Below are 13,815 nucleotides of genomic sequence, written 5' to 3'. Positions count from 1 at the left end.
CTACAATTATAGAAACTGCTACATCATCATCTAAAAAAGAAATACAGCTTTTCTAGAAATAGAAGTGCTAGGGATTTTCATAATAATATATTGAAAACAATATGTAACACACACTACAACCTGTGACCAATATTAACTTAAATATTTTTTATATCAATCATTCCTCTTTAGAATTTTCATTTTATATATAGTGAAGCTGAGTCAAGGTTTCTCTGTTTAGCTTGACATTGTCATAGCCTGTGCCATACCTACTGGAGATAGAAAGGAGTAGCGTTCTTACTGAGCCCCCTCTCTAGGCAGATGCAACCATCCCCAGGTGTGGGAACTATTTGCAGCTGAAGGCTCACAGCTGAATCCCTTCCTGGGCATTGCCCCTCACCTCAGGCAACTGTCTTGCCCAGGCTGCACCAGTGGACAGGTTGTGGCCGTGGACCGGATGATTTGGGAACAGGAAGTACTCTTGACTGGATTGACCACAATTTGGTACAACTGTAAAGAGATCTCCTGTCCCAGAGCTCTTTTATAGCCCGAGGCCTTGTTTGTGATGGCATTGCGTTTCTTTCTCTGTAAGCTGCTGCTTTCCTCCAAAATGTGTCTCCTAGGGTACTTCCCAAGAAGCATTCTGCATCTTCTTGTGTCTCCAGGCAACACAATCCAAGAAAACTTTTAAACTATTTTATCTTGCAAAACTTTAAAAGAGTGATGTTTGGTGGAAATTAGTTCAAAGAGGGAGCACCAAAGACACAGCACCAAATAAAACTTCTGAATGTTTTACTTTTTCTTTTCTATTAATGATTTTTAATGACATTCTTTAATTTCTGCTTATGGAAAAGATGTTATGGAAGTCTTTTCCAGTGGTATAGAATTGTCTGAGATTGCTAGGAACCAAAAACAGGGAGAATTAGTTCACAGTCTAAAAAAAAAATAAAAGCATCAGGGTTATAAATCCACCTCTACCTCTACTCCAGGCCTTCCTCTCCAGCCTAAATATACCGAAACTTGTTTGTCTTAGCTGCAAGCCTTGATCTAGTCAAAGAGTGCCATGGTTAATCCATCCCACCCACACAACAGGCCAAATAGGAAGGGAGATCCTAGAGAATGCTTCCTAGGGAAATGAGGTCATCTCAGTGAGGAGACGCTGGCACCTCCATTCACGGGCCATTTTTTGCAGAAGACTTGCTGATGGACCCTCAGTGCCTTTCTGACCAGCATGAGGAGCAAATGGAAAGAGACAGCAGCCAGGAAGGAAGGTCCAGGTGTTAAATGCCTGTGTCCCTGTCATTTGCCTGGCCAGGGGTGTATAAGCTTCCTAGAGTTTGGGTGGGCCAAGTAGAAGGTAGCAGTGCTGCAGACATTTTGCCAGCAGCTCAACTGAGAGAGCAAGTGGCTGGACAATGGATCCAAGAGAGGGAGGCTTGGGGAAACTACCAAGTGAGAAAAGTGAGGCTGCAGGAAAGAGAGAAAAGAGGTTGAGCCAGAATAAATTTTCTGCCTGGAAAACTGATTTTCCCTTGATAAGACTGTGGAAGGATAACTCAGAGAATTAACACATATTCTCTATTATGGAGCCATCATTGGGATGCCATCATATTTTTTGTTTGTTTTTTTAATGAGATATTTGTTCAAAACCTTCAGTCCCAAACCTCATGGAACACCTAAGAGCAGGACAAAGGCTATTAAATTTAGCTCGATGTGTTCCCTTTACCACACTGCTCCCCTTTTCTGCTAATCTCATTGTTAATATCACTTCTAGCTTCTAGAAAGTACTCTTTCCTGGATTGACCACAATTTGGTACAACTGTAAAGAGATCTCCTGTCCCAGAGCTCTTTTATAGCCCGAGGCCTTGTTTGTGATGGCATTGCATTTGTGATGGCCTTGTTTGTGATGGCATTGTGATGGCATAGCTTCAGGGGTGGGCTTTGGAATACCTCAAGTTCGAATAATTGAGAGAGGTGTGCCCAGACAATCTAGACATCAACGAGGTAGCTGCTCATATGTGGCAGATTCAGTTATGCACCCCAGATAAAGAATGTTCTTGATCTTCATCTAATCTGGGTTTAAACAAATTGTAAACAGGACCTTTTGAATGTATCATTTTTAATTAAGGTGTGGCCAATTGAATCAAGATGGGTCTTAATCCTAATACTGGAGAACTTAAAGAGAAGGTCATGGGGAGAAAATCACCAGGGAGGAATAGAAGCTGGAAGTCAACGGAACCCAGAAGAGAAAGAGGAAGATGGCGCCATAAGCATTCCATGTGATGGAAAGGCCAAGGACCTAGGCACTGCCAGAGACCAGCCCCCAATGCCAGCATTCAAGGAGAAAGCATGGCCTTCTGATGCCTGAGATTTGGACTTCTAGCCTCAAAATCATGAGTCAAAAAGTTTCTGTTTTTAAGCCAAACCATTGTATGGTATTTGTTTTAGCAGTTAGAAAGCTAAAATACTTAACATCACCCTTGATTTCAGTGGAGATTTTGGTAATAGTTGGCAAAATGGCTAATTTCAGCTTTCAATCAATTTCCAAATGAATCTACTCCTATGAAAATTATACGGTTGTGGTATATAATTACTGTAGGTTCATGGAGTCTCCTGGAAGATGATACTTGTTTGTAGTCAATGCTAACAAACTGTAGCACAGGGAAATGCACTTTGTGAGTAGTAGATGTAAACTCCCAAAATCTGTAACACACATTTGGCTTCTTAAAATATCAAATGTACTTTAAATAGCATTTCTAATCATGATTTCAGAAAGAATATAAAATAGCTTTCTCATGCAATTTAAAAGTCTTATCACAGTGATGTGTCAGCAATATCATAAAAGGCAGGGATGGCAATGAGACACTTTCACTGCAGCTGCACAAATAATCAAATTAAAATCATAACAAAAAAATCATCTGTGTAAATGAAAGCTCTAACTTAAGTATGAAATCACCCTCAATTCCCATGCTAACATTACTGAAACAGATATGTGCCTTGTAGTGCATTTTTCTTCATTTAGCTTAGACATTTGATCTCATGTTAGTACTTAAACAGTTGTATTCTCCATAATAAATACACTGGGAATACCTATTTCCATCGACCCTTATTTATCTGGAAGAACCTAAAATATCTATGAAGCATAGGCATTTTAAGTCTGACACATGAATCCAAACAAGCGTAAGTACTTTGACCTCTTTGAATATTGTTTGAGATTTTAAGCCCCAAGAGTGCGAATGAAGGTGAGAAAAGAGACCTGAAGTAAAATTCATAAAGACAGAGGAGGGAGAAAGAAACAAAAGGAAAGAAGGAGGGGATGCTGTTAGATTAACATTCTGGGGTGAAACATATGCATCAGGGATGACGGGTGCCTGTCATGAAGAGGGCCCAGTAAAAATGATGCAGGATGAGAAAGTATTGGGACTGGAAGGGGCCACAGGATCACACTGTCCAACTCAATCGATTCACAATTGAGAACTGAAACCCAAAGAAGTGTCTTGCCTGAGGTCATACAATCATTAAATAGCAGCACTGGAAATCAAACCCTGAGATGGAGGCATCTCTTCCAGGGCTATTGATTGAAAAGTGAGAAAATAAAGACAAGCCTGGCTAGTTATAATGAATTATTTAAATAAATATGCTAAATTAAGCTGTAGGAGTGATGCTTGGAAGTCTTACTAAAACTTAAAAAAAAAAGCAGGTAGAGGCTATTTAAACCCCAATACATTAAGGAAATGTCTACAACATAAAGCCATAATTATACTACTCATTAGAATGCTAAATTGATCTCACTCATAGATATGCTATTAATTCAAAGTAATAGATTAGCCAAAACAGAGTTTTAATTTAGAAAATGTTCTAAGTTTGACTTACAGCATTAAATGGCATGGTGTGATTGAAAAACCACCAGACTTAGTTCCAGGCCTGGATATTTTACATCAATGATTTACCCTCTCTCAGCTTTCCAGAACTCATTCAACATGAGCAAGTTGAATTTGAGAATTTTTTAAAACTCTGTTCACTCTAACTTTCTATAAGTTAAAATTTCTATTAAATTAAGTGTGAGGAAGCTTCAGATTCTTCCAGATTTAATAATAATCTCTCCCTCCCAGAAAAAAAAATCAAATTTAAAAACTAAAATATAATATAAAGGATGGCTTGCCTTAGTTTCTCTAATCCCATCTGTTTATCCAGGTCAACAGGTTTCATTTCTTAATAGTCTTTCAGTTGAACTGTCCAAACACTTAACCACATGTTAAGTCCCTTATGATTTCAATGGAAAATCTAAGTCTGATCCTTTTCCTTTTAAAAGAGTTTGGCTTTGGAATTCATCCGGCTACGATCTTAGCCCCAACTTAGTGCATTCCTAATCCAAGTTCAGTGGCTTTCATAAGCATTTCAGTGGCTTTGGCATTGGTGGCTGAAATTTTCTCTATCATGTCAGACCTTACCAAAGATTTTCTTTATAAGGTTTGGCAGAAGTCATAGCACAACAGGATGCTGCTAAAAAATATGACGATACATACATAGCATACTGGAAGGAGGTGTTATAGTAGTGCAAAGTGTTATTTTTACTATAGAACTTTTAAAAAGGTGATATGTTTCAGGTAACATCTAATTCCTTTGCTGGTAAAATAACTATAAGTTACAAACTTTGGGCTTGCCACTTTATATTGTATGGCCAGTGTATGCAAATTGCTTTGTACTTCATTTTTCTCTACTACAATGAAGATAAATTAGACAAGTTAATATAGGTTTATTGAATGCACTCTGTCACTACAGTACTGTATTGAGGACTGTTGTAGATAGATAGCCATCCACAATATGGTCTTATTATACATTTCCCCAAGAAAATATGTGATTGCATATCACGAGTGTTACAGAATTCTAAGAGGGAAAAAAACAAATCAATTCAGAGAAGTCAGGAAAAAAATGTCATAAGGATGGAAGATAAGCTAGACCTAAGACAGGGGTTTGGCATGAAAAGTGAAGGTACTGTGTGTAGATTAATGTGTGGAGGAGGAGGACAGAAGGAAAAAAAAGTGCAATGCTTGTTTAATGACAGATTACACTGAAGTCAGTATGTACAGTTTTAAAGGTTTTTATAGGAAAGGCTGAAGATATGGCTTCTAATGTGTTGAACTGTGTCCCCTAAAAAGATGTGGTCAAGTCCTGACCCCTATCTCACGAAGGTGACCTCATTTGGAAATGGTGTCTTTAAAGATGTAGTTAGTAAGGATGAGTTCAAACTGGATTAGGGTTTGATATCTTTATAAGAGGAAGGAAATCAGGACACAGAGACAGACAGACGTGGAAAAGAGGGCCATTGGAAGATGAGACAGAGACTGGCGTGGTGGGTTTACAAGCCAAGGAACACCAGTAAATACCAGCAAACACCAGAAACTGGAGGAGGCAAGGGAAGAAACTTCCCTAGGGGGTTCAGAGGGAGCATGGCCATACCAACACCTTGATTTTGGACTTTTGGTCTCCAGATACATAAACAATACATTTCTGTTGTTCCAGGCAACCCAATATATATTGCTTTGTCCTGACACTCCAAGAAAACTAAGACATGACTAAATAGCATAGAGGTTAAGAGCACAGATGGAGAGTAATGGGTACCCACCTCCACTCCTTACTAGCTCTGGAGCAGGTTCCCTAACATCTCTGCATTTCAATGTCTTCATCTGTAAAAGGAGCATCATAATAAGTACCTAATTTAGAGGATTGCTGCGAGGGTTAGATGAGTTACTATAAAGTAGGATGAAAGCACTCTGTAAGTGCTAATTACTATTATGATTTAAAAGGTAGGTTGTGGAAACATCAAAAAGGGCTTTTTTTTAAAGATTAAAAGGTTGGAACTGTACTCTGCCTTTTGAACAGGGGACTAAGATGACACATACTTATAAAGATTAATCTGCCAACACTTACACAGGTAGAAAGTTGCTAGATAAAAGATGATATGCTAGCAAGTTGTTGCATGTGTCTAGGTTTTATGGTTTTAAGCAAGGTAACTGAGAGTAAGAACAAGCTCAATGTGAAAATGAGGGGGATTTTATGAAGGAAGAGTGAACAAGCTGGCAAACGAGGTGGCAACTTCTCTCAGTTCCTGAATCCAGACAATAAAGATACAAAACTTTCTACAAATGTCAGCTATTACCAAGTAGCATGTAAAGAGCATTGCATACATCAACTGATTTAAAATATATTAAAAAACTGTGAGGTAAGTACTATTCTTATTATTACTATTTTTACAGCTCCTTAAACCAAGGAAGAGAATACTTAAATAATTTTGCCCCGAGTTACTTAGCTAACCTGTGGCTGGGCTGAGATTTGAACCCTTGCAGTGATGTCTAGTCCCTCAGCTCACCATTATTCCACTGTGCTGTCTTTTTAGTAATAGCCATGGTACACAGAAAAGGCACAATTAAAAAATGAAGTATCTCCTGAAGCATGTACCCTTATCTATAACAAAGTCCACCATCCAATTAAGGTGATTATGGCCCTAGAAAGAGTGGGCAGGTATATACTGTAACAAAAAGCTCACTGCTTGTTTTGAGAATTAAAGATACCTTTTTGTGTTTGTGTGCTTCTTTGTCTTTAGCAAGAAAACATCTTTGACAGTAGTCTTCTTGAAAGTAAAAAGTGGGTATCATTTTAAATTCTAAATTTCCAAGATCTATAGATTTCCCAATTGGAAAATTGGCTCCCAGGACAGGACATAATATGACGTAATAAAAGGCGAGGATAATAAAAGGATATGACATCATAATAAAAAGCAAGGAGGAGACCGAGATGGGAGGAGAAAACCTGTTAATCCTAGAGTTCATCAGGGCACAGTGCTTGCTCCTTGGGCCTCAGTTGGCAAGGACAGTGGTGAAGGACAAAAATCTGAGATATTTTGAAGATGAGTTGAAAAGAGAATGGGTTTTTATCTTGTTTCCCATTTGGAACTCCAGGACATGGCTAACTTAGGGTGTCCCAACCCATCCCAGGGTATCCACAGCAAATTGTAAGCAGAGGTACATGTGATTAATCACAGAGAAGGCTTGAGAAAGCACGCATGACTCTCCAAGATCCTGGGTCATGCAGAAGGGATCTGAAATTCTCACATGCTTCTAATGGGGGCTGTGGAAAGGAGCAGAGAGCTGAGATGGGCCTGCAGGGGAATCTCAGTCATGGAGGGAGGGACACTATAGAAAGAGGCTGTGGGATGGATATACTAAGCCAGGGCCTGACTACAGGATGTAGCTGATTCAGTGACTCGGTAGTGCTGGTGGAAGGTATGATGGGGCCATGTCATCAAGCAAAGAGAACAGGAATCCCGCATTTTCCTGAAGACACAGATGCCTGGTGTGGACACTGGGGCAATAGGTTACACTGCAAAAGGCAAATACAGGTGAATCATCCTTCAGTGGGAGGTCAGTGGAAAGCAGCACTGAACAGTGGCCCATAGAACAGGGGTTGCCCCAGTGCTGGGAAAATCCAACTTTTCCCTTGTTCCACATCCATCTTTGGAAGGAGTGGGAAAGGAGATTCTTTGCAAGTAACACGTATCGTTGACTGGAGACATGATAAGTAATTTTAAATTAGAAAAATATGGGTTACTTTTTACTGGCAAGTTTAAGTTTTTAAAATATTTTTATTATTTTGTTTAGTTTTGTTGCATCATTGGGCAGTTACTAAACTTAAATTTTTACACCTGACTGATAATGTGTATACTTCAGTGTGGTTATATATTGCTAACAAACATGGCAGTTGTGGGGGTTGATGGGATGAGGTGGTGACTTTGGGTAGATCTTAAATTTTAGAAGAGGGAAAATGATTTGAATGGAAGCATGAGGTTGGATTGCTGAGATAGCGAAAAGGAAATGAGTGTGGAAAAAATCAAGTCTGTCTTTGGGTTCCCATAGCGCTTTACTCATATCTCTATGATAAAATATTGAGCTATGATTTCCCTATGTACATATTTAACTCCATCCTTGAACAGTGAATTTTACTGGGAAGGGATACAGCACCATAATCACTAACAGGTGCTTGGTGAAAGTGATAATTAAAAACTATAGAATGAATGTATTCAACTAGTCACATATCATGAAGGCAGATAGTTTTATAGTGTAAAGTGGGTAATAAGAATGCAGATCCATTTTTTTAAAGTAAGTAATTGAGAGATGAGATTAAATACTTGGATCTGAAACTTTCTGAAGTAGAATGGGTCTTCTACATTCATTCCAATATTGATAGTTGTGGGAAAAAATCAGGTCAATAACTTCAGGAAACATTTCTAATTTCAACTTTTATATCTATTAACAAAATATTAAGTTTGATTATATTTTGATCTCTTGTAAACTTTGCTTAACTTTAGAAGACAAAATAGATAATATTGCTCTTAGGCAGATAAAACTACCTGCATTTATAGAGTTTGGTGAATCTTCTATATGAAGTAACATGCTAGTGTATAATTAATGTTATGGTGAACTAGTGGCCTACAGTTTTCATTAGAGATAAAAGTCAATTTTCTACTAGGCTTCATATTTCATATGTTGAAAATGACAATTTCTGGTAATTTGTTATTTTAGTTACAAAGAATATCCATGTTTTATGCCAAAAAGATGTACACCATTTGCTAATGACTAATACAAAATTTCTGAGAAATGCTCCTTTTGGAATAAATTGTTAACTGACACATTCATTTAAAAAAGTATAATAAGACTAGCAAATTTTAATAAATAATTCCAAAATATAGTAATTTACATCATATCAGAGGATATTTTTCTATGGAATATGGTAATAAAAAACATGAAATTCAATTGCCATTGTAAAACTTTATGTATATTAAAAGCTTTCCACTTCCATCAGTGACAACCACAGGATGCACAGAGCTATTGATTTCAAGCTATTTGTACAGGATGGATTAATGGTTTCTTCTCCCTTAAATATAAATATTTCAACCTAAGCCCATCAACTCTTCAAACTGTTAAACAACCATTAACAACATGAAATCCCATTCACCTACCTACCACTCTTCCCCAGAGGTTCCTTAAGATGGCACCTTGTGGAGTAAGAAATAAACTGATGAACAGTGATTCAACCATAAGCATGTTAATTACTTTACATATCATGGCACAACTTTGCTGTTAAAGAAATTATATTTTTCTTTACCTTTATTTAGCCCTAGCATTTTATAGCTTAATTTTATTATTGAATTATTAATTATTTGATTATATTCTGGTCATCTTAAAATAATCCTGGCCAAACCTAACTCCTTTGTCCTATCTTCTATCCTTTATATAAGTGACTACTGGGAAATAATTTCATCCTTTTAAACCATAATATATACTAAATTCATATCAAAAGAAAAAGCTGTTTTCATACACTGTATCTGTATGTTAGGACTTTCAAAACAAAACATGAATTATTGATTTCCAAGTTCTATTTAATGATAAATCATAGATTACCTTAAATTCAGCAGCAAAAGCCAGACACCTACATAGACAAATATGTACATTTATTACTATGTGTGCATGTACATTCACACATTAATAAATGTGATATTGCCACTAATACATGTTTTAAATAAAAATATGTCCAAAATTTAAATATATCCAAAGATGAATCTTGACATAAGGTTGAAATCTGAGAGCATTTTTGGTCATAAATCAACTGAGAATAATCCTGGCCATCAAATCCACTAATGCTAGATAAATATTTATTTTAACAATGTTAAAATCATGAGTCTCTCATTTACACAAATATCTTAAGAAAACAATGACTTACTCCACCATCTATAATCACAGTCATACTTGGCTGTGAGCTAGTTACTTAACATGGGGGGGGGGCATCCATTCCCTCACTGTAATAACAGAATGCATGCATCATATTACAAGGACAGGCATGGTCTATACAAAACTCACTATACTTGCTAGGTGTTGAATAAATAGAAGGTGCAATAATAATCATAATAACAGTTATTATAAGGATTATTATTGCTATTTTTTTGCTTTCAATTGTACTGATAGCTAGACCTTCAAAAAATACATCAATCAAAAAAAGCAGCTACAACTTAAAGCATATTTTATCACTGAAGTAACTTGAGAAAAAAGTTTTGTATTTTTGGGTCTAGTATTATTTTATAGTTGTAACAGAATTCGATGAATAAAATTACTTAACTATTATTCAGTACCATAATAATTTGATCCTTGCGTCATGAAACCCTTAACTTCAGGAACATACTGTCTAGAATTATACCCATAGAATTGAGGTACCACTATGGCTTCTGCAGTCTTAAGAATGCACCTGACATATTTGATCATGAACTTTTACCATTTATCCAAATATTTCCTGGCTGAGGAAATGAATGTCAGGAAAATCAGTTTACTAAAATAATAATAAATCATAAAATAAATCATCTGGTTGACGACAAGCGCTTATTTTACAAACGTTAGGAAACAAAGTCTGAGTAGCCCAGGAATTTTTCTTATGATGTTTTGCTGCTTTATCAAAGATAAAGAGGCAAAGATGCTGCTGATAGAGGAATAAGATGACTACCCCAACTCTTGACAAATGAAGGGTTTTAAGTTTTTTCTCCCCTATGAATAGCTCATTGAAAAGTTAACAAATATTGGTTGATTGCATTGTGCTTTAATATTGTTAGCTCACTTATGTAGAAAATATGTTATTTCCTTGTAAGCAGAATTGTGACATAGTCCTCTGAGCAATGACTATTTAGACTTTTCTCCTGATCTAAAATTTCAACCAGGAATAAGCAGGCAAAATTGCATAGAAGTTTTGGCTTGATGCTTGCAAAAGCTTTTCATGATACTACTTGGATGGGGTAAAAAGGAATACATATGCTATGGCTGGGCATTAGAGTGATCTGCTAGCTATATCATTTACACATTTAAACCGTCAGCATATAAATTTCAAAGGAAGTTTACTATATTGATCAATAAAGGTAATGACTCATGGCAGATTTGGTTTTCTTTAATCATCAGTTGTTTGGATTGAAATAACACTTGTACACATTAAAATTCCTGCAACATCTAGTTTATGCATGAGGCGTTCAGGTCTGTACTTAGCTTTTTTATTTTACATAGCAAAAGTTTACTGCATTCATTTTCACCATACTTCTTTTATATACATCAAATGTATGTCTTCAGATAGGAGCGAGGGTACAGCATTGGAACCTCCCTATACATACTCTGAAAGCCATTCAAATGTTAGGTAGTTACCTAGTCTGCCTTGGGACTGTAGAAAATGAAATTTGGGACTCATCACAAAGCAGACATTTCATTTTCAAACATCCTCCTACCTAATATTTTTTTGGCTTCTCAACTCTGTGTTATAAAGAGTTGGAATATGCTGATTATATTAGAAGGCTAGAGATAGACACATACACCCAATGGATATAAAAATCTATTTTGAAATGCTTTTTCTCAACAAATGCTTGTGGGTTTTGGTTGTGAAACTCAAATAAGCTAATGTGGAGTGGGGCTGACGGTGGGAGGCTTCGATCTACTGGCACCAATGCAATGCAAGGGCGACTGGGAGGAACTAAATACAAAACAGAAGGTTCAAGATAATTGCATGGAAGGAAAGACAGAGAGAAAGAGAGAAAGAAGGAAGGAGGGGGAAGGGAAGGGGAAGGAGGAGTTGATAGAATTTTATTGTGTAAACACAGGATTCCAATAGTAGAGTCAGTAAGTTGCTAAAATAGTAACGTGTACTTTTGAAATTAAAACCAAATGGAATGGAAGTACTGAACTACAGAAAAATAATTAAAAGATGAGCAAAGTGAAGAATATAGCATAGAAAGTTAGGATAAAGCATCAAAAGAGGGAGTCTACAATTTTTTTTTGCTACTGCTGAGGCTTAGAGGATTATCCAGAACCTGATCCACCCCAGATTTTATCTCCAGCACCCTCTTTTATCCTTATCCCCTGTTTCATATTCCAAAACACTGAGGCATCTCCATCTCACACTTCTTTGTAAGAATTTCTTTCTTTCCTTATCCATAAGGGAATTCTTGTATTAATAAGTGGCACAGATATTCACCACTCAAATCAGAACCATTGACAACATACGACCTTTACTAATCCTCTAAACCTAGTAAATCACCAAGTTCTGCCAATTAGGCACTCTCAATATCCCTTGAATCTGTCTTCGCTATATACTGAAGATCACTGCCTTAATTCAGTTCCTCATTACCCCTTGTTTGAATGCTATTGTCTTCTAAATAGTCTCCTGTCCTTAAGAATCTCTACATTAATGCTCTCCTCCCTATAACACAGCAATCTTAAAGCTCATTTCCAGCCATGTAACTTGGTTGCATCTTTCTATCAATTGACCTTTTTCCCTAAATAGTAAACATACAGAAATCTTTATCACCTTGAAAAAGAAAAAGCCCTCTTTTCAATATCACTTCCCATCCCCTCTATCACCTCTAATTATCATTCTTTCATAATAATCTTTTCTTCAAAGAAAGAGTACTAAAATTATTCACTAACTCAGTTTCCTTCCATTTCTTTATCTATAGCAATCTGTTTTCTCTTTTCACAATTCCTGACATTTAAAAAATTAAGGCTATTCATTAATTATATCTTAATCTGAAAACAATTATAAACACATTCCAGTCCCTAGGGAAATGGTTCTCACTGAGCAGTTGATCTGCAGTTGTTCATCATTGCCTTCTTCCTTAAAACACAACATTTCTTAATTTTCATGACATCACCCTTGTAATTCTTGCTCTGGCTGTAATGCCTATGTCTTCTTTTCATTTTACTCTTTCTTTCCCTGTACATTTCATATTTTTCACTAGGACTCTATACATAGGTTTTTTCTTCGTCTTATACCATATAGTCTTGCCTTCATCAAGGATGTAGCTCCATCAAGAATTGAGCAAAATGTTTACATTAAATGCCAACTCCAGTGACGGAAAATGGCTGAGTAGATGGACAGCAATATTAATAATCAAGAAAGAATTTGGGCTCAGTAGGCAAAAGTTTCATAATGAATTAATGAATTCTACCATGAGCCTGAAGGAAAGTTGGCAGGTGACTTATTAAAATGTTGAAGTATTTACATTCCTGACAATGACCCAAATACTAATAACTTACAAAGTTATAGCTCCATACAGTACAACTTTCTAGAGTTCCAGTATTCTATATATTCTGCTCAGTTGAAAGTTTCATCTGGTTGGCAAAAGGCACCTTAAATTAAGCAATTCCTACACTAAATTTAGCATCTCATTCCCAAAACTTGCCTTTCCTCTATTATCTAAACCCATCATAGTAAATGGCATTTTCATATACCTGGGTCCACAAGCCCAAAGCCTGAAAACCATTTGATACTCTTTGGTTGTAAAAATTAACAAATCATTCAGATTTGTTTATATACCTATGTCGATATATCTTTAGTCCACCCTCTTATCTCCCTTCAAATCACTGCTGTACCACTTCAAGTTCTCCTTGTCTTAAATATGAATACTTCAGGTCTCAAAAGTCATCTTCTAGACTCCATTTCTTCTCTCTTCTTCTTATTCCTACATAATGACTGCTAATTTGAACTTAGAAAACTGATCATATAACTTCTCTATTAAAAACAAACAAACACTAATGGCTATCTCTAGTCTGTATCAGTTAATTTTGATGTTTTGTGAATCCAAGAGTCCCGTATTCCTATAACATAACTTGAACCCTCTCTTCTATAAAATGTCCATATATTCCCATTGTAATTTTAAGTACAGGACAGTTCATAGGCCTAGACCAAAGGATGTCTGTTTTATAGGACATGTTGTCACATGAAAAGTCCAAAATCTTGCTACTCTCAATTATTAGC

At 36.4% G+C, this 13,815-nt stretch overlaps 1 protein-coding gene across 4 annotated transcripts in view; it reads right to left on the bottom strand.

The window, feature by feature from the left end:
* NKAIN2 (sodium/potassium transporting ATPase interacting 2) overlaps nt 1-13,815 on the bottom strand; it is a 1,040,630-nt gene that overhangs the window by 521,046 nt on the left and 505,769 nt on the right. For 2 of the 4 annotated variants that reach the window (XR_013176423.1, XR_013176422.1), the window contains exon 1: nt 380-532. The exons of the other annotated variants lie outside the window; for them this stretch is intronic. The gene's annotated coding sequence lies outside the window, so the exon portion shown is untranslated. Of the gene's footprint in view, nt 1-379; nt 533-13,815 lie in introns of those variants that run through there. 4 annotated transcript variants of the gene reach the window in all.

This window comes from Tamandua tetradactyla, chromosome 5 (genome assembly GCF_023851605.1).
Source record: "Tamandua tetradactyla isolate mTamTet1 chromosome 5, mTamTet1.pri, whole genome shotgun sequence".
In the NCBI taxonomy this organism is placed as follows: domain Eukaryota; kingdom Metazoa; phylum Chordata; class Mammalia; order Pilosa; family Myrmecophagidae; genus Tamandua; species Tamandua tetradactyla.
Note: the sequence above shows the minus strand (reverse complement) of the source record. Positions and strands in the feature narration are given on the sequence as shown.